The sequence below is a fragment of the Emydura macquarii genome, unplaced genomic scaffold (assembly GCF_026122565.2).
Source record: "Emydura macquarii macquarii isolate MOO-44397 ecotype Brisbane River unplaced genomic scaffold, CSIRO-AGI_Emac_v2 contig_1119, whole genome shotgun sequence".
Classification (NCBI taxonomy): domain Eukaryota; kingdom Metazoa; phylum Chordata; order Testudines; family Chelidae; genus Emydura; species Emydura macquarii.
This window is the reverse complement of record NW_027131256.1, coordinates 11691101-11718151: the sequence shown is the minus strand read 5'-3', so window position 1 is coordinate 11718151 and position 27051 is coordinate 11691101. Positions and strand designations below refer to the sequence as shown.

Genomic DNA, 27051 nt, shown 5'->3' with positions numbered 1-27051 from the left:
CAAATTAAGGGCCCTATTTAATGAAACAGTAAATTTTCACAATACAAGAACATCTAGCAGTGATCTTTATTGAATCAAGTCAGTTCTTTATATGCACAGTACAGAGGCACTGCATCCAGTTCTGACTGTTCTACACTTCACATCACAGAGAAACAACACCCCCCCACCCCGACAACTTCATTACCACCATTTTCTGAAACCCAACCCTGCTTTCACAAGTTTTGCCATATCAGAAAATCTGCACAAAATTGCAGGATTAAATGTATTATTGGTGAGTGAGTACAAAAACATTTGTTTAAATCAATCTATGAGTTGACTTTTGTGGCAAAGTAGTTGTCTGTGGATTATCCATCTATAGCTCTGCTCTCTCTTCTGTTCTGTTTCATCTGACAGAGGAGCTCTCTGTCTATCATGTTTATTTTCTTCTGCTCCCATCCTCTCTTCATTAAGATCTGACATGATTCCTTCGTAGAGCTGGCTGGATTTTCACTGCAAACAAGATTTGTTGCTAATTTAGCCCTATATTTAATCACAATTCATTTGTGAGCCAATATTGATTTCCATCAATGTATTTATTATTTTTAAGTATTCACTAAATACTTTGAGAACAAATTATGGTCTATCACTTGTTCATTGTTCTCTATTCAGCATTTGCAGTGTATGGTATTGTTTATGCTTCCTGACTGGATCACTCAAACATGTTTCTTTTAAAAGGAGAATAAATAATTAATAAGGAAAATTTTCCAACATAAGCTTTCAGACGTGAAAAATCCATAATAAAAATTGTGAAACATTCAAAATTTGGAAGCAAACATTTTCATACATGCCTACTGGATGTCTGAATGCTATTGAACAGTGTATAATATGGCTCTACAAATCACAGCATACAGAAATCACAACGTTTATTCAAGAAAATACTATATTGTATCACAAACCTTTAGTCTGTATCAGTGATGGTGAAATAACTTGAACTGTAATGATGGATATGACAATTTTTCCTGTCCTATTCACTCTATCTGTGCATTTTGTTGGTATTCATATTCCAGTGAATACGAGTGGAAAAATAAATACAAATACCAAGTAATTTAAAAGGCCAGCACTCCAAGGGATGGCAGTTGCCATTTTAATAACGGGCCAACTTCCTCCTGTAATATAGCCTGGTTTACCTACATGATCAGACAGTATCATCATCCTGCACATGTGTTTAGTACTAAATCTTCCCTTGTTTCTCATCAGTACATTCGATCGTTGGGTCTTCTGACACAGATATGACAGGATTCTGGCCTTTAAAATTGCTTTCTTGAATATAAGCATATCAATAATTAAAAGCATACATTTTTAGATAGCTTCTAAGGGAAATCATGTCATGCCTGCATCTGAGGGATGAAGAAGCTGTAGGACGCGCTTCAACTATAAAGTTCACTAGTGGACAGAACAATCATTCTGGAAGAGCAATCCACAGACTTTGAAGAACAAAGAATTATTTTCCTTTTGAGATTTAGATTTCTCTGGTTTCAAACCATACAGCGAACTGCTAAATCTGAAATCAAGTGAAACAGAAAAATTTTTGCAGAGGTGCAGAGAGAAATTCTGCAGATCAGTCGTCCTCAAATGGTGAATTGCAAAATTAAACTGGAAACCAAATTAAGCCAACAAATATGTGCCGAATGTCCCCACTAATCAACCTTTTTGGGGCACTCAGCACAAAAATAACTCAGTTATTGGGCCATTCCCTTATATGGACAAAAGTGCAAGGAAAATATATAGATGATGCAACAAAGATCATGCACAGAATATGCAGGAGTGTCCAGAGTGAGGCATAATACTTGCGTTGCACATCAAATATTTGATCCTAGCATCATTCCTGTATACTTGCAGTTCTCCTAATCTAAGTCAACACATAAATCTGACATTAATTTCATTCTCAACTCAGCTTTGTAATGCATAGCCAGCCAAAATCCTGAGCCTTTAAGCAACCCTCTACTGAAATCAAATGGGTCCTTTTCCCTGAATAAAGACAGAATAATAACTAAGGCCCTGAACCATTAGACACTTTATGTTTGCAGAATGAAAACCTGAGTGACATCAAGGATCTGGCCCTTCGAAAATAACACACTGAGTAAAACAAACTGAAGTAAAACTTTGCAATGTTCTAATTTACTTGTCAATCTGTCCGATAAATTTTTTATTGTTAAGCAGGAAAAACACAAGAGAGGGACAGAGAAACAGACATCATATTATAAATATTTTCAAACCATACTGTATGTAAGTTCTACAAACATACAAAACCCTCAAATTTCAAGAGGACGCCAAACCAAACTGAAGTTTGGGGCTGTGAGTAGGTTAGGGAAAGTTTCAGGCCCAGACCTGAACTCTGAGTGGGCAACTGAAATCCAAACCCTGATGTAGTTTTAGGTACAAATGGTCTCCATCTCTCTAACAGGTTGAGCCAAAATACCAGTTCTAAGCACTGCTGAATAGGTAGATGTTCAAAACTTAGATCTGCATCTGAATTATGCATCTCAGGCTAACCACTGACGCCAGTAAGAGCTAGATGTGTACGCTGAGTGGATTTGATTAAAGCCATGTAATGCCCTTAAACCGATGAAGAGCTCTTGATAGAATCAGCAAAGGTTTGTTTTAAAATCAACAGTGGTGTATGAATCCTTGACACCTCATCTTGCAATCCTTAGACAAGTAAAATTCTGGCCGAGTTCAGTGGGAGTTTTACCTGTCTAGGGATTATGGGATCAGGCAGCACATGTAATAAACATGCTATACAACTAGTATGCTGTTAATTCATGAAGAAGCGCGTGAAACTGACCATTTTTTAAAAAATAAAACAGCCTATTTGTTAACATTTCATAACCTATGTGCAATAATCTTTTAAATACTGTGCTTTGAGATATAGATCTTTATTAATATTATCATAACCTCTTAGGGCCTACTGACAGACTGTGGTCTAAAGAGGACCATAAAATGCACATTTTAAAAATTGACCATATATATGTTTATGGGAGAAAAGGAGTAGTCATTGTCAAATAAATAGTATAAACCTTTAAGAGAGTTTCAAAAAGCATTTATATGAAATACCAAGAAGCTATTCATATGACTAAAACTTTAACACATGTTAATAAGTACTAACATGGGAAAACAAACTGTCATACTACACTAAATTTCTTCTAAATTTCAGTCTAAATGTCTCTCTCACTAGGACTTCTTCTCAATTTATCACATGAAACAAGTGATGTCAGTTCTAATGGAAGGTTTTTTACTCCTGACTATTGTTACTATAGATGCTATTTTTATACATGGAAGTGTCTAATCTGACTTTAAACATTGCCAAGGTATTTGCCTCAATGGCCTGCAATGGTGAGTTTCATAGTTTGGTTTGGTTTTTTCTAGATCACGTATTAAAATAGTCTTAAAATATGTAAAATGATCTATTTCAGCAACTCAAATGCACACCCAAAAAAAGAGTGTTTTTCTAATCACTACAGTACAATAATCTCAACCAAGACAAATATTAAATTTGCGGTAAGTATCCGATACAGAAGCCAGAAAAGCAACAATGAGTGCCTCTCTCTGTGATCCATGGTACCATAAAAGTTTCAGAACAATGTGTGAAAGCACACAGCATACATTCAGGAAGGTTCTAGAAACAACAGAGCATAAATTCTCCTCAGAGCTATACATTAGATACAGACTGATTCTCTATTCTCCCTATGTCTGTGTGACTTAGCCACTGATGGTCATAGGAGATTCACACTGATAAGGAGTGCAGAATGTTGCCATTTGAGAACAGACCTAAAGGAGACGTTTCCTCAAAGGAATGAATTAAAGTGAAAGTGTCAAGGGGGATTTTTAGATTTACAACAAAGTTCTCCTCAAAGCCATACAGCGGATTTTCTTCTTTGATATTCTGCTCTCCCTACAGACATACAACTCCTTTTGTCAATGGAGACAGAGAGCAGGTTATCAGAGTTGAGATCTGTCACACTGATCTGAAAAGATCATTTTAGCCCAAATTTGGAAGTCCTTAATCAAGCAAAACTCCCATTGAGTTTTGATCACTTAAAGACTACAGATTTTGACCCTTTACCCGTAACTCTTAATTTCCTTACTCTTGTGTTAAAAGTCAAACCTTTTACTATAATGTGTGTGTTGGGGGAGGGTGGGGGAGTTGTATTTGGATTCCTACAAGAAATTCAAAGAATAAGATCCTACACTTACTGAATACATCCCACTCCAATTAAAGTCATCATATGAATTATTTCTGTATATTTATTTACGAAACTGAAATGAAAATCCATTTGGGATGGTTTCCCCCATTTTAGTTACAAAGTATTACATAAAGAAAAATACTGCGGTTATTACAAGTTACAATGGACTGACTATAAAATGTCTTCAGTTCAGGTGTTGTCTGTCACACGACTACCCAATACAGTCTATATTTTTCATGAGCACTAACTACAGGCTGTATTGCATCCAGAAGCATTTGTAACATGTGAAATAATAGCAGAACATTTGTAAAATAAACAGTATGTGTTACTTTTTAAAATATATTCACTGCTGAGAGAGATAAAAGGTCTGATTCAGATTTCTCTCGTGCCTGTTTTACATTGGTTTTACTCATGACTTCATTGGAGTTGTTCCTGATTTACACCAGTATAAGACCAGAATCAGTTCAAGATCTTTTCACCTGTGAGTAAATTATTTGCAAAAGGGGCCAGATTGTAGACAAAAAAGACAAAAGTCCTCTGTGCACAGCCCAGGCAGCTGCTGTGAAGAATTCCCCAAACAGGCCCAACAGCATTCCTCAATCCTGTGCTCAACAGGTCACTTCCAGAGGTAAGAAGTAGTTCATTGTCAATGCATGTTCACGTCCACTAACTTTCTTCTAAGACTACTGATCATGATGTTGGCTCCAGTCCTCCTGGGAATTTACAAGGACTATCAAATCATTTCACATGGGCCACTAAAGAGGCCTCACTCAGATGTTAATGACCTTTCGTTGCTTCTAACCCTGGGCTGGATTCAAACCAGTGATCTACTCTGTAGCATAATGCCTTTCCCCAGAGTCATCCACTCACACAGATAAATTAAGATCTAAAAGAATATCATTCTATTTTGGTGACTTTGGAGAGAGCAATATAAATATAAATCTTTAGTAAATAACTGATTTCACGAACCAATAGATGATACTGCAGCCATCTGCTTGCAGGTTGGAAAGTCACCATTAAAACATGACTTCCCTGAACCAAACCAACAATAGCTTATTATATCAGATATATCAGTATTATATTATATTTCAGCTCTCCTGTTTTGAGGAAAAGGATTACTTGAAAAGGATGTAAAATTTTGCTGCAATACACTATGACTTTATCTAATCCCTAAAAGTTACACAGTTTTTGCTTCCAATATATCATTTTGAGAAAACACATAATACCATAGATTTCCTAAAACCTTTTAAGTCAGAGCACATACACAATGATGCCAGGTTTTTATTTAAAAAAGAAATGGGTTTCATGTCGAAATGGAAAAATAACACATTTATGGACATTTCTTTCACCTTGTTTTGAGTCCCTCTCATAATCTGGTTGGACTCTTAACAAGATTTGAAGTCATATTAGAGCCAACCTCTAGAATGAACAGAAGGATACTGCTCAAGATCTAGTTGAAAGAAAACAACAAATACATAATGCACTGATAAAAATATTATTTGATCAAGAGCATACAAAAGTCAAAAAGCAGGGCCTCTAGTCTCACCTTTTGTTGCCCTCAGACTAGGATAACAATACTTCTCACAGTGTGTATAACAATTACAATAACTAGGTCAGCTTGACCTGTATCAATTCATCAGTTTAACAGAGAGACTTTATTTCAAATTCCAGCTATTCCTCAGTTAAGAATATATTGTCATTATTTTTTAAGAAACAAAGCTAGTACAATTAGTACAGCCAGTCATTTTTGTAATTCGAGATGTCACTTCCAATCCATGAAGTGGTGTTGTTCAATTGCAGTGGGTCCCTGATAAGAAATCTCGCTTATCAAAGCTGTCTATTTGCCTCTGTCAATGCAAGGAGTGTGGGAACTGGCAAACTGACACTGCAAGTCAGATAAGATTGTTTCCTTGATGGAATCATTTTGAGAAGGTTTGACTGTGTTTGACCTGCAGCGGTAACCACAAGGGACTCGCTGAGAGGACCCCTGGTGCCCTTCTCACATCTAGATAACAATGTGGGTCTGGACTGGATCTCTTCAAATAAAATCCAAGTTGAAAAATTAAATGTTTCTTTTCAGACTCTGATACTTTTTTATAGTCAGTTCCTAATGTAATTCCCTCTCCTCCATCGCTAAGAGTTCCCAGCAAGGTCAGCCTTGCCTAACAGGTGACAAAAAGAAACAAACACCAAAGAATGCAGCTTTTTTTAAAAAACAAAAACAAAAAATTCCAATATTCTAGAAAGTTTTAGGTGGCTTACGTGATGGGCACTTACCAAATCCCCTGTAGCTGTGAAGTCAGCTGTACTCCATCTATCCTGTACAGCTGCATGTGAATAAGTGTTTGACTTCTCTGCCCTGCAGAACTTTTTCAGAAAATACTCCAACCCTTCAGATGGGGGAAAAAGAGACACTCATTATGAAAATTCTTTTAAAAATATGCTTGGATTTCAGATGGGAAAATTTGACAGGCCTTAGAATTCTTAACAAGTCTGTTCATCACCTGACTGAAACCTGAGCAGGTTCTTTCTGGTAGCTTTTTCAATCATGAGTCCCCCCTCCCCCTCTCTTTATTTCCCTGACTTTTGATCTCCATTTTTCTTTTGTATGAGTATCTCAAGAGGTCCGTGTGGGGCAAGCAATCAACCTGGCAAAATTATTCTGTCTCAGTTTGTTGAGGGAAACCCTTGTCTGCGTAAAAAGAGAGAAAAAGAGTGAGACACAAGCACTGAGATGGGATCAGTAGCTAATCTGCAAGGTTATCAATGTCCCATTGTGAGAAATGTCTAGCCTTTTCAATTCTGGGTTAAACTCACACAAACAAACAAACCAAAAAAGAGCAATATTTCATGTTGCAGTGAAAATGTGATATGGAGTGTCATCATGAATGCGGAGTGTCATCAGAACGATAATTACCAACCGGATATCAATGCACACAAAGCCTACAGTGCACAAAAGCGAAGATCAAGCTGCTAGAAACTGAACCTGCTTTATAACATCTAATTCTGTAGTCTACTTTTAAAACAAAACAAAAGAAAACCTACCTTTTGTTGGTTTCTTTCCTCCCTGCTTTGGTTTTACTCAGAATGGTCCAGACCTATGGACTATTGCTACACATCTGGTAGGGAAACTGTAGCCTACAGTACTTGGCACCACAGGGAATGTTTGAGTGAGGTGTTTTTGGGGGGGTGAGCATTTTGCTCTTTGGCTTGTTTGGTTTTTTTTAAACACAGAGCAAAGCCCTGTGTGCGCCATTAGGATATCACTCTAAATATCCAGGTGTATCGTGTAGACTTACACACCTACATGGTTTGCATTATTTGTTTATTCTGCAGTCATCTCCTAAGTGCAGCAATGGCAGAGGTTGTGCTGAGCAATGCATTTATGTCCTGCTCATAATTATTATTCTGAGACCGTCAGTATTTAATGACTACAGCAGAACTAAGAAATCACACTGCCCCTTAAACAACAAGGACTCCGTTGTGCCATGTAGGTACAGTCATTAGTAAGAGATGCTGCCTGGCCACAGTGCTCCAGAAGGAACATCAGGAAGTATTCTCCCCAAGGCAGAATGACTCCCAGAGTCCCCAGGTGCACAGCAGCTGTGTGAGAGCTACCATGTCCCTTTGTGGGGCACAGCTTCTTCCACCGCTGCACCGCCAGCCAGGTCCATGGGCCAAGGGTGGAAGGAAGCCATTGTCCTGTTCTCCATCAGTGCAGAGTTCACCTCCAATGGAACTGGGAGGAAGCAGTCCCTGTTCTCATTTTGCTCGCCCAGACGTGGATCATCCAGCACTGTGTACCCTCATAAGAGATAGGCAGAATCTGGCCCTTACTGATTCACAATAAGCATAGAGATCCAAATCTTGCATTCTCATTTCTTACAGAGGCAAAACTCATTGACTTCAACAGGAGTTTTGCCCAAGTGAAGGCTGCAGGATCTGGTTCATTCTTATAGGCCAAGCACTGTGAGCTCTTTACCCAGGCAAATTCCTATACCCTCATTCAGGCTAATTCCTCCCATTCATATTAATAGGAGTTTGGCTAGGTAACAGCTCAGTAAAAACTAAAGTCGATCCCATGCCATCAGCAGTGTGGCATGGCCTATAGTAAAGAGCCCAGGTTTGGCCTAATAATACAAAACGAAAACAAACATAGCAACATGGAGTTTCTCATATTTTACTTCCTACTAAAGTTTAGACAAACTTACTTTCTGCAGCAAGCAAATCTATGATTGAGTATTTCTGTGCAATTTCAGTCTCATAGACAAGGGTGTTTACAGCACCATCTACCCTGGAATAGATTTCCAATATGCCAATTTCCTGGTATTTTTTTTTAAGACACTTTTACTATAAAAATATTTCTAGTTTTTTGGTTTTGAAATGAGATTATTAAAAACCTAAAATCATCTTTCAACACTGCTTGCGGTTTCTCTCCATTAGCGCTGACAGCAAGTGCAGCCTCATAGGGACCTCCAGCAATATTTGGGCTGCTTTCCATTGTATAAGAACACAGTAAAACCCTGGGTGAGACAGAGAGAGAGAGTTTCACTTTTCCATTTCAATGCAAAGCAAGGATTTCCAGTAATTAAGGTGCTATGGGCTGCATGACAGATCCCCAAAGCCTGACCTGTGCAGAAGAGGTACAACTGCCTGAGTCACAGTGATAAAAGATACCATAAAATTATGTCTTTGAAAGACAAAGTGAGGCCTGATTCTTCTCACACACTGAACCAAACCGGAAATAACTCCAGTGAAGTCAAGTACAGCTATCGCAGCATAAGCGAGAGGAGCACCAGGCCAAAGGCAGTGGGCCCCAATGCTCTGCTATGAAGCCCTGGAAGTCATTAACAAATGACAGCAGTGCAAAACAATTCACCTTGCTCTCTCTACCCCTACTATCAAAATTATGGCTACCACTTTCATTGGTGGTAAGCCTGGCTCCCTGTGCCTTCTCCACCCGCTTTTGCGTCCATCGTTGGAGCGGCCACAACTTAGCCTTAAATCCATTAATATTAGATAGAGAAAAAACAAAATTTGTTCCAACCGTAACTAACTCATCTTATTTATAAAAAGCAATCAACAAATCTCAATACTTCTTAGAAATGGGCACTTCAATATTGAGATATGCTAAGTACAATCTAAAGGACATGCTGCATGCACCCATAAAAACAAAGGATCATCCATGTCTCTATAAATAATGACATTCAGTAACTTTACTGCTAAATACATTTTATTTATCTACCCTTTACATTTAAAGAATAAGAATCCCCTTTACTCATTTATGGGGAAAAATAAAAGAAACTAGATTATCTTCACTCCTTTGAAGAAACTCTCTCATTAAGGGACATAGCAAGTGACAGTCTCCCACAAAGCGTGAACTTGCTAGACATTTGATTCTTTGCTGTGATGCTATTTATTTGTAGAGAAATGATTTTGCTGTGTAAAATATTCGATGATTTTTGCACTTTCTATAGGAAAATTTCAAAACAGTTTTCCTCTCTAAAAAAATTAAGTGCACAGTGCTATGCATATATCATAAAAGAAAACAAAATAAATGCACTTGTCCTGGCTCTCAAACATACTTTGTTACAATTGCAGCATGCCTTATTCATTACAAACTCAAATTTACCTCCATTCCACACAGTCCTTTTCCTACCTCAGTACTCATTTTTGTACATTATTTGAAATCAGAGCTGCTGATGCTTGAGACGGATAGCTTAGAAAACTTTATACATACTCATAAATAAATTCTACCTTATTTCAAGCTCTCTCCTTTACTATTTGGAGAGGTGATTCTTCATCTGGATTTTTGAAAAAGGTTTTAAAAGCAAGCCAGCAGTGATACACCTTTTGGCCTTAGCAGCCGAAGATCTATACTGAGGCAGAAAGAAAGGAAAAGTATGGTCTAAAGGATTGCTCAACTCAGTGGAAAATATTGCTGGCTAATAATAAGACAGAATGATAAAGTTTTCACACACAGTCGATTCTCAAACCAAACTCCCCTTGCAGTTTTGTTTGAGTAAAAGCTTCAGGATTTGGCCCAAGATGTCTTTTTTTTTTTAAACCAAGATTTCTCAGCAGGTAAAACTTTGTTCTATTAGAACAACGTTGTTGTTTTTTTAAACAAAATGGCTTCCAGAACTGTAGAATATGTAAAAAATAATCAAGTATTAAAATTACTTGATTTTCTTTTCTAAACTAAAAAAACAAATAGTGAGTCAAATACATCACTGCCATAACTCTCACTATCTACTACGCATTAAGCATCAGTGATGTGCACAGATGAAACCAGGACAGTCACCATCGAACTGTTACATATTTTTCCTTTTCTGAATTCCCTCATAAGCCAATGGGCCATCAACATCCCTTACAAAGCTCTCAAGATACAGTGCTCCTCCGTGATAATTTTGAAATCCCATCATCTGAGCCACCCATTAGTATTGAAAACTGCACCTGCAAGGAAAATGCCATCAACACTGTATGGAAAAACCTCTTAAAATTATATAATCAAAGACAGAAAAACCAGTTTAGAAACTTTGATGTATATTTAGATTATCTATTAGGATCTAGAGAGGAAATTTGCCCATTTTAAATAATTGAATAGTGTTCATTAGAGAATGGCCAGCTCCGAACCAAGCAGTTCACATTCCATCTTGCCAGAATAATGTAACCATAAATATTTCTAATGCAAACTGTTAGGCGAACATGTGAGAAAAATGAAGACCACTTTGTATTTGCACTGTAACATCACACTGGGCCCAAATGCAATTTATACAAATAGTCCTGCTGAAGGTACACGTTTCCCCCAGAGGCTTTACTTATAGTCCTGATGTCACTTGGAATTTTGCCTGAGTAAAAACTGCAGAATTGGGACCGGTAAATCCATGTGAGCCATGCTAACCTATGACATACATACATCATAGCATTAGAATGTTGTTACTGCTTGCACGGCAAATTTGATGAGAAGGAAACATAGAAGCCAATTTCTAACTGAAATTAAAATCTGTGAGATTGTTTCTGCAGCGGGGTTACTCCCAGTTTTTCTCTGCTTATACGAAGGCCTTGCAATGACTAGAGGAGTGTGCTTTGGAACACCATAGCAGTGAATTTCTTGTGAAAATTCCTCTAGTCACAAAGTTTGGATCTAGACTCAGATATCAGCTTCAGCAAATTTGGACAGTATTTGGATCCAGAGTTTTCATTTGGCCCATTACAGGAATAAAATGCCAAATGTTAAATACAGATCTGGATCTGAATTCCTCTAAGTTCAGGGATGTTGACACCTAGTGTTTTGCTTTGGGATCATCTGATTTTTTTTAAATTAAATTTTCAACAAAACATTTCCCATTACATTTAGTCATATAAACAAAATTATACAGTACAACTGTAGACGCACATTACTGAAATAAAGTTAATACTAAACAATCCATCCCTTCAGTTATCAATTAAGCAAGAGTCCTATTTACTAATAGGGACAATTCCCAACCCTTACACACTCTCCCTGTTAACTGTGTTATATTTACATCATTCATTAACTCACTGCATTTTTCTTCTTCTATTGAGACCTGTAAGATTTTCAGGAGGTGGAGCAGAGAGGGCCTTTTAATTCTGAAAAGTGACACTAAGCTAGTTTCAGTTGCTTAATGGTAGTGCCCTTAATCCCCTCCCACCTAATATTAGCTACTTCAACAAAGCACAGACATAACCAGTCCTTTCTTTGGCAAGAAAAAATAAGCAACCCATTAAGTACTTAGAGGAGTGGACAGATTCTCCCATTCAGATAGTTCCCTACACACTTGCAGGTGCTCAACAGTAAATCTTGTGTTTCTGAGAACGAGTAAAATAGATGGCCCTTAGTGGTTTTCTGATTTCACCTTTTCTGGAGTTTAGTGTTAAGATGCTGAAAGATTATCTCATTCATACGATTGGGAGTCTGTTAGTTTTTAGAGTGTAGGGTGAGTGAAGCAATAATTGTTTGGTTGAAAAATGTGGGTAATTCAACTTGTATCACAAAGAAATATGCTTGCATTTTCCATTATTTGGGAAACAAATCCTGAGGCCTTTATTCATTTTTCACTCAGATACTCAATCCTTATTCACATAGGTGAGAAGTTACACACACACACACACACACACACACACACACACACACACACAGTCCCAGATGGTCCAGTGATGGGTACTATCAGAACTGAATAGAATAGAATAGAATAGAATAGAATAGAAATAAGTGGGATTACTTGCATGAATAAGTGATCACCACTGCAAATAACAGTTGCACAATCTAGTGCTTTTCTACATGAAAAAGATATACTGGCATAAGGTAGAACTTTAAATTCATACCCTATAGTTACATCATATAACTCCCCATATGAACTCTCTTATTCTAGTATAAGAGGGCCTCCTTCTAGTTTATCTTATGTCTCTGGTGTATAAAGTCCAATTGAAGAAAGACAATCTAAAACACAGGTCCATAAGAGGAGTTATACTAATATATTTATACCGGTCTAATTGGTAAAATTTTCCCATATAGACAATCCCCCTAGTCTTCAATATTCACTCAGATTGCAACCCGCTTCTCTGGAACTTTCCTAGGTAAGTACTGAGTAAACACTGAGTGAAAATTGAATGAAGGTCTTGGAATGTTGTCATTTGTTTAGTTACTAAAACAATCTTAACTGGGAAGTTCACATTCATAAAATCATAACACCCCAAGGGTACGAACAAGTAGGGAAAAGACTATCAAGCACAATAAAGCAGAAAATTTAGGTTCTCTCATGCAAGAGGCTTGACCTTTAGGTTATACCTCTAGGTTATACTCAGCATCAAAGAGACAGAACAGACAAGTCCCCAATGAGAGAAAAGTTCTAGGTACCTTTACACCTTCCCTTTGCAAGCCAGATTTTAGACAAACTCATTTTTCAAGAAGGCCTATTCAATTGGATCAACATGCCATCGAGACAAGAGAATAATATAAATTGTCCTGAGAGCTGGTTAGAATTTTCTTTACTGTCAGCCAGGGAATTAAAAACTGAGCAGGAGGCAGATTGAAACTATGCTTTCATAAGCTTGATCAGTAGGCTGGAAAATGAGTTTTACAGAAAGAGAGATAACGAGCTCCCAAATCATAATTTACCAAAGGTGTACCGATTTCACTGATCTTGGAAATGTTCTCAAGCACGTGGCATAATTGGAGTACCCTTCTGCCTCCAAGCACAACTAAACCACGCTCCCAAGTGGGCTCCTACATCTGTACATGGCACTGAATGCAGCACTGTACTAATATTGCACACCATGGTCATTTCTAAGGGGTTTAATCACAAGCATTAGGTACAAAAGTCACCCACTGGACCCAAAGAACCCTTGAAACAAACGAAAGTTGACACCACTGCATAGCTATGAAAATGAGAACCTCTGACTGGCCTGGATAGCTAGTGACAATGCAGTACAAGATTGAGTCCCTGGTCTGTTCCTCATTCCCAGACCCAACAGGAGCCAAAAGTGCAGCAAAGTCCCAAAGCTACATCCTCTGTACTAGAAGGAAGGTGAACTATCACAGCACTCAATCAATTCCCTCTTTTTAGGTGCAGCTGTGAAGAGGGAATTATACCCAGCTGTCTTTGGCAGGGTGACCGATTTCTCTGTGTATTTCCAATTGCCATTTGATCAGCTTAAAACTGTTACAGACACACAACAAAAAGAATTTGCTTAAGAAACAGCAAGTTCATCACCTAATCAACCACATCTGGCGTTTTAGTCCCTGAAAGGGCCTCTAACACTATTACTTGTGATGAACGTAACAAACACCTTTGGATAGTTTAAAATCTGCCAACGAACCAGGACAGCTTCAGACAAGTTCAGTACAATACTGAGAGCTCAATATTCAACTCAGAACTTGGTTATCTCAGGGAGAAAAACAAACCAGCTACTACTTCACTCAAGCAAATTACACATATGGGTATATTCTCTCTTTCCTGTCTTGGCAGGGAGGTAGTCTTCCAATATACCTTCTGATGAAGCCAGGTCATCAGAAGGAAAAGAGGTCACAGCAGTATCAGTGACACATCTCCTACCATGTGGGGGTTTCCCACAGAGCCTGAGAAATTGTTGTTCTTTCCACTCCATAGTTTCCAACTCCCTTGCACCTGAGGACACACATCCTGGGATCTCCTCAAAATGAACCACATGGCATTTCCCAGCCCCTCCGTTCCTCTCCCATTTCTTTGTTGGAGGGGACATTATAACCCCATTACTCTAAAAGTCACATTTTTCCTCCTTTTTTTGTTGTTGCCATTTTGTGCCTCTAGAGATCTTATTTGCAGTTTGAAATGGCAAAGCACTAAAACATGGTGCTGTCACTTTTAGACCATGAAATGTTCTCATCTCACCTGCCAGTGCCTTGCCCTTTCCTCTGAATCTGGCTGTTTGGTGCTAGCTCTCTGCCTGCTACTCCATTGTCTCATTCCTTTACGATCTAAAAGGTACAAAGCCTCCATTCCACCCACAGCGCTATCGTTTCTATTTTTATTTGTTAAAGAGTTGTGCTCATCCCATGTTCTGGCCGACCACAGGGCTGGAAATGAGTTTTGTTTGTTTACTGCAAAATTCAAATAAAAGATGTTGCTTGTCTCTGAGAGCCATTTGTCTCCTATAGGAAAAAAGAACTAACTTAGGGCACTTTTTTTTGTTTTTAATGTTTGGAAATTCACTGCTGTATTTTAAAGTATATCAGTACTTCCAGGAAGACTTAGGAGTTAAAAAATGAGGGAGTGTTTTTGGGTTTTTTTTTCTCTTAGGGCCAAATTATGCATATTCCCTCTCTCCCATCCACCTGTCACACCTATGCAGGAGTCAGCCATCATTTAGCTTGACCAGACATTAGGGGAGCCTTTTCCTTCTACATCTCATGCCCACCACACTGCCTGTTGTCTCATTCACTGTGTTGTGTCTGAATTTCAGACTATAAGCTCTTTGGGCAGGGACTTCTTTTTCTGTCAGCCTCTAAAAATCCTAGCATGTTGTAGGCACCATTTAAAGAAATCAAAAATAATGATACCATTACCTGTTATTAGGGTCAGCAAAATCCATGCTAGTGAAGAGCAGTAGTGTTGTTGAGGGTAAATGGGGAATATGGCATCTACTCACTTTTAAAACATGTATTTATTTATGTAAGCCAGGTCTGAGTGTCTCAGTGACACTCTCCCTGCTCAGCAGCTGAAAGGGGGGCACTTTATTTGTATGGGCTTTGTATCTGCATGAGTACAATTAAGTATTTGGCATAACTTACCTAGGTGCTGAGCATAATGGGAAATGGTTAGCAGGGCTGGTTTTGGGCTACGAACCACTTTTGTGTTAACTGCTGGGGTAATGAAATGTGTCCTTCAATTGTATGAACAGATGTCAGCAAAACTGTGCTTAGTTTGTTATGATAGAATCTGCACCCTAAACTACACAGAGCTCCACAAGGGTGGCAGACAGATGTTTCAGCCTGGAAACGTGGGGGGAGAGGTGGAGCAGTCTCCTATTGGGATCACACTGGCCCTGGTAAAGGGCTGCCCCCAGGCGTGGAGTGATTCTCCCTCCCCATTGTTAAAAGATAGAATTAATGACTCATCTTGGAGTCTTTTGTTTCTTGAAAGCAGGGACATTGCCTGTATGTCAGCAGAAGGTTTACCCATGAGCTGAAATCACTAAGAGCTGAAATCACTAAGAGCTGAACCAGTAGAGGATCTGGGAAACCTTGCCTGACAACTAACAGAGCTGAGTGAGCACCAGGCAACTCTGGTGAGAGGCTGGGGCGGTCAGGGTCGGCGGAGAGGCTGGCACAGTCGGTGCCAGCCAGGTCAGCGATTGGCAGAGGGGTCGGCACAGTCGGTGTCAGCCCGGTGCAGTCAGTGGGAGCCAGGTGCGATCGGAGCCAGCGGTCGGTGGGAAACAGGCGTGGTTGCTGCCAGTGGTCGGGGACTCAGCGAGGCCCGAAGGTGGTCGGAGACAGCAGCAGAGGGGGCCTGGTCAAGCCCGTGTCGGACAGGAGCGGCATATGGGGTGGAGCCACCCCCAAGAGGTGGACATTGCAACCACGCCGGTCAGTACAGGGGGAAGAAGGAAGGGAGAGGCGAAGGACATGCCCCGTACTCTGGGAGGGGTTTGGTTCATTGAGTTCATGAACTCTGTTTGCACTGTTCCCCAAACCAGTGCTGTGTTACCTCTCTTTTGCTATTAAAAGGTTTCTTTCTACACTCAGACTCTGTGCTTGTGAAAGGGGAAGTATTGCCCTTTGGGGGCACCCAGGGAATAGTGTGTAATTTCCCAGGTGACTGGGTGGGGGCTCGAGCCAGTTTGGTGTTGTATCATTGAGAAGGACCCCTAGATATAGAACCCGGCCCTTGCTGCTGCCGACGCGGTCTGGCAGAAGGGTTACATTTATAAAACTATCAAAGTCATTAAACTCATTAAGTAACGATTAAGACACAGTGTGGTCACTGTGCATGTGAAAGTGAGTGCCAAAATGCATTTTAATGGCACTTCTGATTTTCAGTGCAGATGTCCTCTTACCCCAAACCCAACTCAAAATAAGGGCAGCTCTGCATACCCTTAGTGCCTACCATGCCACTGCCCAGCCTGGAACATGAAAAAGCTTACTATACCCTTTTTTATTATTATTATTAGCACACCACTACGCCACTAAGAAGAGGTACCTTTCTCCTTTCTTTCAAGTGTCCCGTCATTAGCATCCTTGTTCCCAGGCCTTTGCATACATGCCCATGAATCCGTCCGATATAATTCACCTCTTTGAGCTGCTCTGCTTGACAACACTCAGGATTTTGCCGGTCACAGTTCTTTGTCATTACCCTGTGAGAATATCTGAAAGAGGCTGCCTGCAGGACAAGATCAAAACACATTGGTGGGACAGCATGAGGGAAGCTTGCCCTGCTGTTGCATGGAAAAAATGAAAACAAATAAAAGAATTAAAAACACATACTTCAAGGCTTGAACTTCATCTTTATTTCCAGATGAAATGGGGAGGAAATAAAGGCTTACAATCCTCATTTGTCTGAACATTAGAGAAAGATACTATTGGGAAGACATCATAAGAGCTTGCTAAGTACAGTAACAGAAAGATCAAAGTAAATGCTGTTATACAAAATGAAAACATTCTGAGCCATTGTGATTGGTGTGACTTCATTTCAATAATACATAAAAATAAAAAACAACGTTGGAAACATACCCTCTCTAGAATTACAGCTCCATCTGAGCCATTTCTTCCTTTACTATGAAGTCCACTGCATTATTTATTCATTCAAGTGCTTTAATCAAGAAAACTACTCAGAAACCACATTTCATTTATGAGATTTCTGGTCTCAGTGCAGTGATGGTCAGACCATGGTGCTACACAGCCACACAAGCACCTAGAGAGATTAAACAGATGCTGCATAGTTACATACAAGAGAAAGAGTAGTCTTGTGCTTCAGGCACAGGACTGCGAACGAGGAGTATTGGTTGTAATCCCAGCTCCAGCACTGACTCATTGTGACCAAGGGCAAATCGCAGAATCTCTCCTTGCCTCAGTTGCACACCCATCAAATGGGGCATGTTTAATTTGGACATGGGGAGGAAGTTTTTTACTTTACAATGAACTTAGTGCTGATTAAAGGAGCTGTAGTGACAGCATTGGAAATTTTTGTCCCTCATAAACAGAGGACTTCATATTTAATATTTAACCCATATTTAAGTAACCCAAGTTAACACTGTCCCTTCTCCAGTGAGAGGAGACCAATAATTATCATCATGTCTTCACTAAAAAAAAAAAAGGGTCTGTTTTTATATGGAAATCAGTGGCAGATTTAGAGTCAGCAGGGCCCTGTGCGCCGCTTCATTTTTGCCCCCCCCCCCTCCCCTCAGGACCCAGCCAAGAAAAAGAACATTCTCTCTTATCTTCCCCTCCTTTCCCCTCGCCCTGTTTTTCAATCTTTTTTTCCTTCCTCCTCCTCCTATATTATAGGCATTAGAAGTAAATGAAAATAAAGTGAGGTACCTTGATTGTTTTTGTAGTCTAACATTTTTTTTTACAGACCACTTGAAAATTGCTGAGGGTCTTGGCGGACCACTTAATGATCTTTCAAAATGTTGTGTGTACCGTTAGCTAACTATTATAAAGTACTTTGGATAAGAGCACTTTATAAAAAAAACAACCTTTCCTCGGTCCACCCGAATGGAGTTCTTGGACCACAGTTTGAGAATTTCTGGTCTAGATGAAAGTTTGTATTTGCATTACGCTAATGTGAAAAATGTGTAAAAATAAAAAGCATAGATGATGCATGAATGGAAAAATAAAAGTTAACTTCCTCTGAAGAAACTTATTTGATCTGAAAAAAAATTTATTCAGATCGCTTTTTTATACACCTTTTTCTTTACAAAATCAATTAAGTCATCGTAAGTAATATTTGTAAAGAGGCACTTTCAATCGTCAATATTGCCAAACTTGTCAAATGATCCTGACTCATCACATTTCACAAATAATTTTTAACTCACTTCAATATAGAAAAAGAACATTCACCAGAAGCATTTGTGACAGGTATTGTTAAAAACATTTTCAGAATGGTTTCTACATTTGGAAAGGTTGCCTGCAAACCGACACGTACAAGTCTATACAAGTCAACTGGTGATCTCGAAGCACAGACCTCCTCATTTCTGATAAAATGAATGAAATGTTTCACTTCACCTTCAAAAAGATTGTGTTTATGTCCTCTCAGCAGAATTTATTTAATTTCTTACTGTAGTGGCTTTTAGCATTTTCATGCATACTTATGTCAAAAACACGAAAATAAATCAACAGTTTTCTTAAGAGATTCACCTCTACTCTGTAATTGCACTATTATTGTGTCACAAACAACATTGACAGTCTCAACGAGATCTTCTTTCCCTTTTAAATTGATTTCATTGTCTCTAGTTTCACTGAAAAATAACTTCCTGCTTTTTTTATGCTTCTCATCAGATATATCAGAGGAACTTATATTTTCTGTTAATGTTAGTGCCCCTGCTTCCACTGAGCTATAGTCATTTCGAACTTCCATGACAAAACTTTTAACTGAGGATAACAATTGCGCAGCATTCAATTAATTTGTATCAACCTTTTGCAGCAATTTGCTGACGGCATTAATTCTTTGAAGTAAACGGTTCCACAAAAGAGTAACAACAGCAATATCGTGCTTCTCAAACTTTTCTGCTAAGATTTTGCTTCAGTTTTCACATGTGGTTTTTCAGAATTTGATGTGGATATATCTCATAAGGTTTTCTTTATAACTCATTTTCATAGCTCATTTTCAAAGCCAAAACAGCATCCGCACAAGCAGACCACCTGGTGTCACAAATTCCTTTGACTGTCAAATGTTTTTAATTTGCCTGCTCCAACGGTGATGCTCCACCGATGCATGGAAACCAAATAAAAGGCATACACATTTTGAACAAAAAGTCAAAAAAATGTGTAGCTCCCTCACAAGATTCAGCTGCAGCATTGAAGATTAAATTTAAGGAATGGCTGGAACATGGTATGAATAAAGCAGAAGGGCTTGCATTGTTCAGTCTTGCTGTAGTTCTGAATATTTTCCTGCCATATTTCTGGCATTACCAAAGCTCTGTCCATGACAATTTTTGATGTCCAAAACTAAATTTGCAATGATTTCCAAAACAGTTGTCTCTAGCCATTCAGAAGTGTGGGATTTTTAGTGGGACTAAACAAAGAAATCACTCTACAACTTCACCATTGCCAGTCACATATCTTCAGATTAATGTTAATTGGTCTACATGACTCACATCTGGTGTTGAATCAACTATTATGGAATAGTACTTGGAAACCTTTACTTCATCAGTGAATTGGTTTCTGAGCCACTCTGCCATTATAGTGATGAATTCATCATACGTTTGGTGTGTTAAAAAGTTGATCTTTCCTGAACCACAATACTGATAATTTTTCAAATGTTCTTTGAGAAAATCATCAGATTCACAAAGATATTCAAGGCAGGTTAAAAAACTACCTCTTCAATTTGACAATGATGCCTCATCATGTCCTCTTAGAGGTACTCCCAAAGAAGACAGCAGTTTGACTATGGCAAGAACACATCTCAGCACTTTCTTCCAGTAAGAACACTCCTTTTCAAACTGAGTCGATCACACAGTATCAATTCTTCCAGATAATTTACACCTTTGAATGAACTTACACATAGCAGACCCTGTCTACACTTACCTCCAGGATTCGGCGGGAGTCAACGGGAGTTACACAAGCTACACAAAAAACTTGCGTAACTCCCGTCGACTTCTGGGCTCCTCTTCTGCACGCCGTCTTCACTTCACTGCGCCAACGGGAACCGCATTCCCATCGATGTAGCGCTACGCCACTTGTGAAGCTGCTCTTAGTACGTTGATTTCTGGATTCACTGAGTGGGTCAATGTGTCTGGTGTTGTGTTACAAGTTACTTTTGTGTTAACTGCAGGGATAATGAAATGTTGTCCTTCGATTATATGAACAGATGGCATCGGATCTGTGTTTAGCCTGTTCTGATCAAAAATTCACTCTCACCCTAACAGAGCCCAAAAAGGGTGGTGGACAGACGTTTCAGCATTGCCAGTGGAGAGGGAGGGTTGAGAAGTCTCCTGTTGAGACTGCACTAGCCCTGGCAAAGGGCTACCCTCAGGCATGGATTGACGATCTCCTCCCACTGTTAAATGATAGAATTAATGATTCTTCTTGGAGTCTTTTGTTTGTCAAAAGCCAGGACATTGCTTCTGTGTCAGCAGAAGGTTTTCCCATGAGTTGAAATTCACTAAGAGTGGAATCACTAGACAGACTGGGAAACCTTGACTGACAACCACCAGACAGGTGCCAGCAGTGGGCAGCACCTGCAGATGGCAGGATCAGTCTGCACCAGTAGATGGCAGGAGCAACAGTGGTCAATGCCAGCAGATGGTGGGATTGGTTGGCGCCAGTGGGAGTCAGGAGTGGTCAGCACCTGCAGATGCCAGGATCAGTTAGCATCTGTAGACAGAGGGAGGGCCAGCAGACGGCGGGAGCCGGGAGCAGTTGGCGCCAGGAGATGGAGGGAGCCAGCAGCGGTTGGTGCCAGCAGACAGTGGGAGCCAGAAGTGGGGACTCAGTGAGGCCCAGAGGTGGCAGGAGGCAGCAGCGGAGGAGGCCTGGTCAAGCCTGCGTCCAGCAGGAGCTTGCAGAGGGGGACTGGCTGAGCCCCAACCGAGAGGTGGACATTGCAACTACAATGGTCAGTACAGGGGAAAGCAAGAAGAGAGAGGCGAAGGACACACCCCGGTACTCTGGGATGAGTTTGGCTCATTGAGTTCATGAATTTTGTTTGCACTGTTTCCCAAACCAGTGCTGTGTTACTTCCCTTCTGTTATTAAAAGGTTTACTTTCTACACTCAGACTCTGTGCTTGCAAGAGGGGAACTATTACCCTTTGGGGCACCCAGGGGATAGTGTGTGATTTCCCAGGTGACTGGGTGGGGGCTCGAGCCAGTTTTGTGTAGTATTATTGACAGGGACCTCTAGATATAGAACCCGGCCCTTGCTGCTGCCAACTCTGTCTGGCAGAAGGGTTACACGTTAATATCCTGTTGGACTGTATGTATCATTGGATGTGAAGTTATGAAATATTGCTGTATATATTTTTGGAACAGGTTGTGAGGTTGAAAACACCCAAACCTGCTTTTTCAGGTACAACAATGGAGTAGCCAATGGGCCATTAAGGGGAATCTGCTCTCCCAATCCCCAGCCCTGGAGACTTCACCAAGGAAGTACGTACACAATGGGATACTGCTTGACCAAGCGGGACCAGCCCCCACATGACATGCATGGACCTTTCCAGCAAGCTGGGAGAAGCTATAAAAGAGAGGGAGAGACATCACCACTTGTCTTCATTCCCCTCCCCACCCCCCCAACACCACACCTGGAAGAAAAAAGATTTTTGAACAGGAGAGGGGAATCCACGCTGTAAAGTACACACAGCCTGTGTAACAAGGATCTGTAAGCCTGCTTGTATCATCAAACAGGGCGAGATATTGCTAATTCAAATCCTGCTCAGTATTTTAGAATTTAGACATAAAAATCAGAATTAGTTACGAAAGAAATAAAAAGAAAACTGCAATCTAATTCCCAAACTTTACCAAGCTAAGTAAGATTTGAAGGCAAAAAGGCTTCTCTCACCCAGAAACTTTCAGCAATCCATACTAACTGGAAAGCTAACAGCTAGGACCACTCCCCCCAGTCCAATGGTGCACCTATTGTCTTTCAAGCAATCTTCTCACCGTGAACAGTGACAAGGGAGCAGAGGTAATGTGACTGTCATTGTCTCTTATTTTTATATCCTCCTTATCCTCCTTCTCTTTGAGGATTTCCTCTCCCCCACTGGGGTGCAGACCATCAGTCTGTGGTGTACGTGAGCTCCAAACCATCCTTTCGATGAATTGTAAATTTCTTGTTTACAACTCCCCTGCTGGTGAATCTCCAATTAAGCAGGTAATGACTTTTTGGCACCTAGCTGGCATGCCAGTGTACCTTTGTCTTTGAAAAAATGGCCTGAGGGCATTCCCCAGAACTACAGCATATTTCAGTAACAGTCATATAGCAAAATCTCATCATTTGACATGCAGTGATGTTATACACATTTCAACAGGATAATAATATTCAGCAGATTACAAGTTTTCAAATGATACCTCATAAGGCATACTTTGTCCAAAATATGTCATAACCATGTAACAGGAGTGAACATGGGGGTACAGGGTGTGACCCGTCCATGCCTAGAGTAGCCACCTGAAAATGCCAAGGTCAAGGCAGGATGTAAAAGGAGAGCAGATTCTCTCAACACTGGTGGGTGACACTGAAGTCAGACTTCCCAACCAGCCACAAACAGTGCTTCTGATTCCACACGCTAGTTATCAAGAAGCCAAAATAAACATATACACAGCCCCCTTTACTGCATTTCAGTCTCTGCCTTCCAATCAGCCATTAGGCCCAGTAAATTTAAAATTATTAAATTATTTTAAATTTAAATTATTTAAAATGCTATGCTCTCTACCAAAAAGGTTTCTCCTGATCCCAAAGGGTCAGCCACAGTACCAGATCAATATAAGTTTAGACCTTACCCAAAATACCACACTGCCAGCCAATCCTTTAGTAAATAAAACTAAAGGTGTATTATTAAAAAAAATTTTAAAAAATTTTTTTTTAGAGAAGTGCTAAATGATGCTAAAGCAATCAGATACATATAATTGATTTGAAAGTCCATATATATCAGGTTTCTAGTAGAATTGTGGAGTTTGCAGGCTTGTATAATCCCTCTGGTATATATCCAGTACCTGGATGGGTCTCAGTCCTTTGTTTCACAGATTCAGTTCAGTTGTAGATGAGTTGATCCAGAGGTAGGCTGAAGACTAAAGACCGAAGACAAAATGGATGTGGTGCAGCTGCCTTTTATGTCCTTTGGCCTTTGCCATGCTGCTTGTGGAAATTTACAGGAGTAAGTTGGAGTTCAGGATCACATGAGTGACTGGTGACTCATCAGGTATATCCCTGGCTTCTCCCCCTGGGCCCATTGTACCTGTGAGTTTCCTTAATGGGCCATTAAGCAGGCTAGTGCTGCAGCCATCCTGTCTGGGGTGTCACCCAGAAACACAACACAATATGAAATACAGATAAAAACATATCCTCAACTTCCATTACACACATAACACATGAACATAAACATCATCATCATCTTACTTAGCACATTATAGCCTTTCTAACGGTACCTGACATGACGTATCTCACATGAATTATTAGGATTCTGACATATTGATGTTAAAAAATATAATAAATTCCACCTTCCCAATCCAGCTAGCATCACACAGGGCTTCACAGGTGTACAACTCAGTTTTTTCAAAACATTTTAAAATAGCCCTGTCTTTTAAAAGACGCTGTCTACTCCTATTTTCTCCTTTTAAACCTCTGCCCATTTCTCTCTTCTTTTACCACTTCACGAAATAGCTTTAAAAGTCATATTAAGGCTTCCAAGAATAAGACCACATGTGGTCATATGTATATGCGAAGCCAATGAATTTAGACATATGAATAAATGTTCATGAATAATTTTGCACAGTATTCACGCATCTCTACAAATACTCGCAATGTATGAGAACCTATATATGGTAAATGGAAACTAAACATTTTCTACGTTGTATCTCAAAGATGGTAATTAATTAAGACCAGAAGAGGACTCCAGCTCAGTATTTAATTAATCTGATCATAATAGATTTATTATTTGTATTAGGAAATCCCCTAGCAACTCCAGCCTAGATCAGGGCCTCATTGTCCTAGATGTTATACAAACGTATAGTAAGAGACAGTTCCTGCCCCTAAGAGTTTACAGCCGAAATGGACAAAACACAGTAAGAGCAGGAGAAATTATATATTCTCTACATTTACAGAGAAATCTCCAAGAGATAAAGTGACCTGCTCAAAATCGCACAGGTAGTCTGGGGCAGAACTGAGAACTGAACTCAGACCTCCTAAGTCCCAGTTCCACACACCATCCTTCCTTTCTAAATCAGTAGTATTTTTCCAAAATGTAATCAGTCAGGCGATGCAATCTGGAGCAAATGCATTTCATGTTAGCAGTGATATTCTGGAACAATGTAAAGGAAGAAAAAAGAAAAAAACCAATAAAGCCTGAAGAGTAGTATCTGAGTTTTTTAAAATCATAACCTAATTCTTAAATAAAACTAAATTGGGGGGGAGGGAGGGAGGAAAGAAAAGAGGGAGGGGATTTGCAATGGATATGCACTGTCCAGTAAGGATGTTTGTCCAGAGTCTATGAAAAAACAAAAAATGAATAAAGCAGAAAGACTTAGTTCTATATATAGTATGACACATGAATTTCTGAGAATGGGATGTTACTATGATAGATTTATTAAGAACCACTCAAGCCTAAAGACTGGTGATTAGACAACACAACTTCCATGCACTAAATAAATCTGACAGCATTTCAGAGCATAAAGTTTCATTTAAATGAATCTGCAAATACAACCTATTTGACTCAACAGCAGAAACAGTAATTCTATTTAGTGTGGCGTACCAAGTAGCAATTTTAAAACTAACCGTGAAGAGAAAACAAGCAGTGATGAGCATAAAATAAGTTGATATATTAGTTGCCTAACTCAAATGGATCAGAAATCATGAGAAGTGGAGAAAACACTAAGTGTTTTTGGGATGTAGTGTAAGATGTGGAGCTGGAGAAAGAGGATCAGGCTCCTAGAGGGATATACATTACTGTGTGACTGGAGACTCTGTAGTGTAAGTCTGGGGGTGGGTCTTGGGGGTAGTCTGAGGAGAAACATAAGTACCTGAGCATTAGCATTGATCACATAGTGAGACAGATTCTCTCACCCATTAAGTCTGATTTGCATCTTCCACAGCATTGCCAACACCAAGCATTCAAAATACATGAGTCAAGTTAAAAAATCATGAGAGACTGGGTTAAAAATTGTGAGACTTAAGAAATAATAAATCGAGGGCTCTTTTTATTTACCTTCTGGGATTTGACATGTTTGAGATCATGTTTTCAAGCTTTACTCCACAACCGTGAAGACTAGAAACTTACTTTTTTTTTTAAATGAAAACTCAGAGTTGCAGGTAATAGCCCTCCCAGGAGCTGAAGTTTTAAGAAAAGCAGCACCTATTGCAAGACTAGCAATAAAAACGTGAGCACTGGCAATCCTGCTTCCCTTAGAACACTGCACTTATTTCAATTGTAAGTGCTATGGAGTTGAGACTGTCATTTTCTTCTTCATGTGTACAGCACATAGCACCATGTAGTTCTGGTCCATGACCATAAATAATAGTAATGCCATTAACTTATTTGCAATTTTACCCAGTGGTGTACCTGGGGTTGGTGGGGGAGGGGACCAGGCCCCCAGGCGCCAGCCTACGGGGGCGGGGGCACCAGGCCGGCTCTTCATGACACCCAGGGGACAGCCCCTCCAGCGCCCCCCACACGTCCTCAAGGGCCGGCCTGGCGCACCCTCCCCGTTCAAGCCAGGCTGCAGGGCTGAAGCAGGAGAGGTGGGCACCGCATGGTGAATAAGTGCAGGAGGAAGAGGGGCAGCAGAGCCAAGCCTGCATTTGTGCCTCCCCAGGCCTCACGCCTGCCTCCCCCCAGCAGGTACAAATCCCCCTCCCTGGGGCAGCTAGGGGGTGGTGCCAAGACCCCTCCTGCCCTGCACGGGGGTGGGGGGCACATGAGGCGGGGGGGCACAAATGCAGTCTTGGCCCCTGGGCACCAGAGACCCACAGTACACCACTGATTTTTCTCTGTGTAGAAGTTTGGAAAGGAACCATATTTGATGGCCATTAGTCTGCTGAAAATTTCACCCAAGAAGTGTATAAGTGAGTTAGGACCCTACATCCCATTTTCAAAAATGACTTAGGTGCCTAAATGTCTAAATCCTGGCTTAAAATAGGCTCCTAAGTCACTTGGGTGCTTTTGAAAAAATGTTACCTCATTTTCAATGACTTCCAATACCATGGCGATGAGTGCAGCATAGAATACGTTCCTTAAGCCCACCTCTCTCCGTGAACTCAGAGGAGTTGGGCACAATGTGGCCCTACATTTACAGGGGAAAGATAATTAAAGAAAAGCGTTCTGACATAAAAAAGGGTGCCTTGGCCTGAAATATTCAGAGGATTCCTCTGCAGGTGCAGAGCTGACACAGCAGACTCTATGTCAGCACGTGGTGGCCTCGTTCCCCATAGCAGAGAGCATGCCAGAGGTAGGTGGGGCCTG

The 27051-nt window shown here is 40.1% G+C and overlaps 1 long non-coding RNA gene across 1 annotated transcript in view; it reads right to left on the bottom strand.

Moving 5' to 3' along the window:
• LOC137151882 (uncharacterized) overlaps window positions 1-27051 on the bottom strand; it is an 87254-nt gene continuing 60203 nt past the window's right edge. Inside the window, exons 2-3 of the long non-coding RNA XR_010919389.1 lie at window positions 6501-6613; window positions 1-489 (exon numbers count right to left, since the gene is read on the bottom strand). This is a non-coding gene — a long non-coding RNA (uncharacterized lncRNA). The remainder of the gene's footprint in view (window positions 490-6500; window positions 6614-27051) is intronic.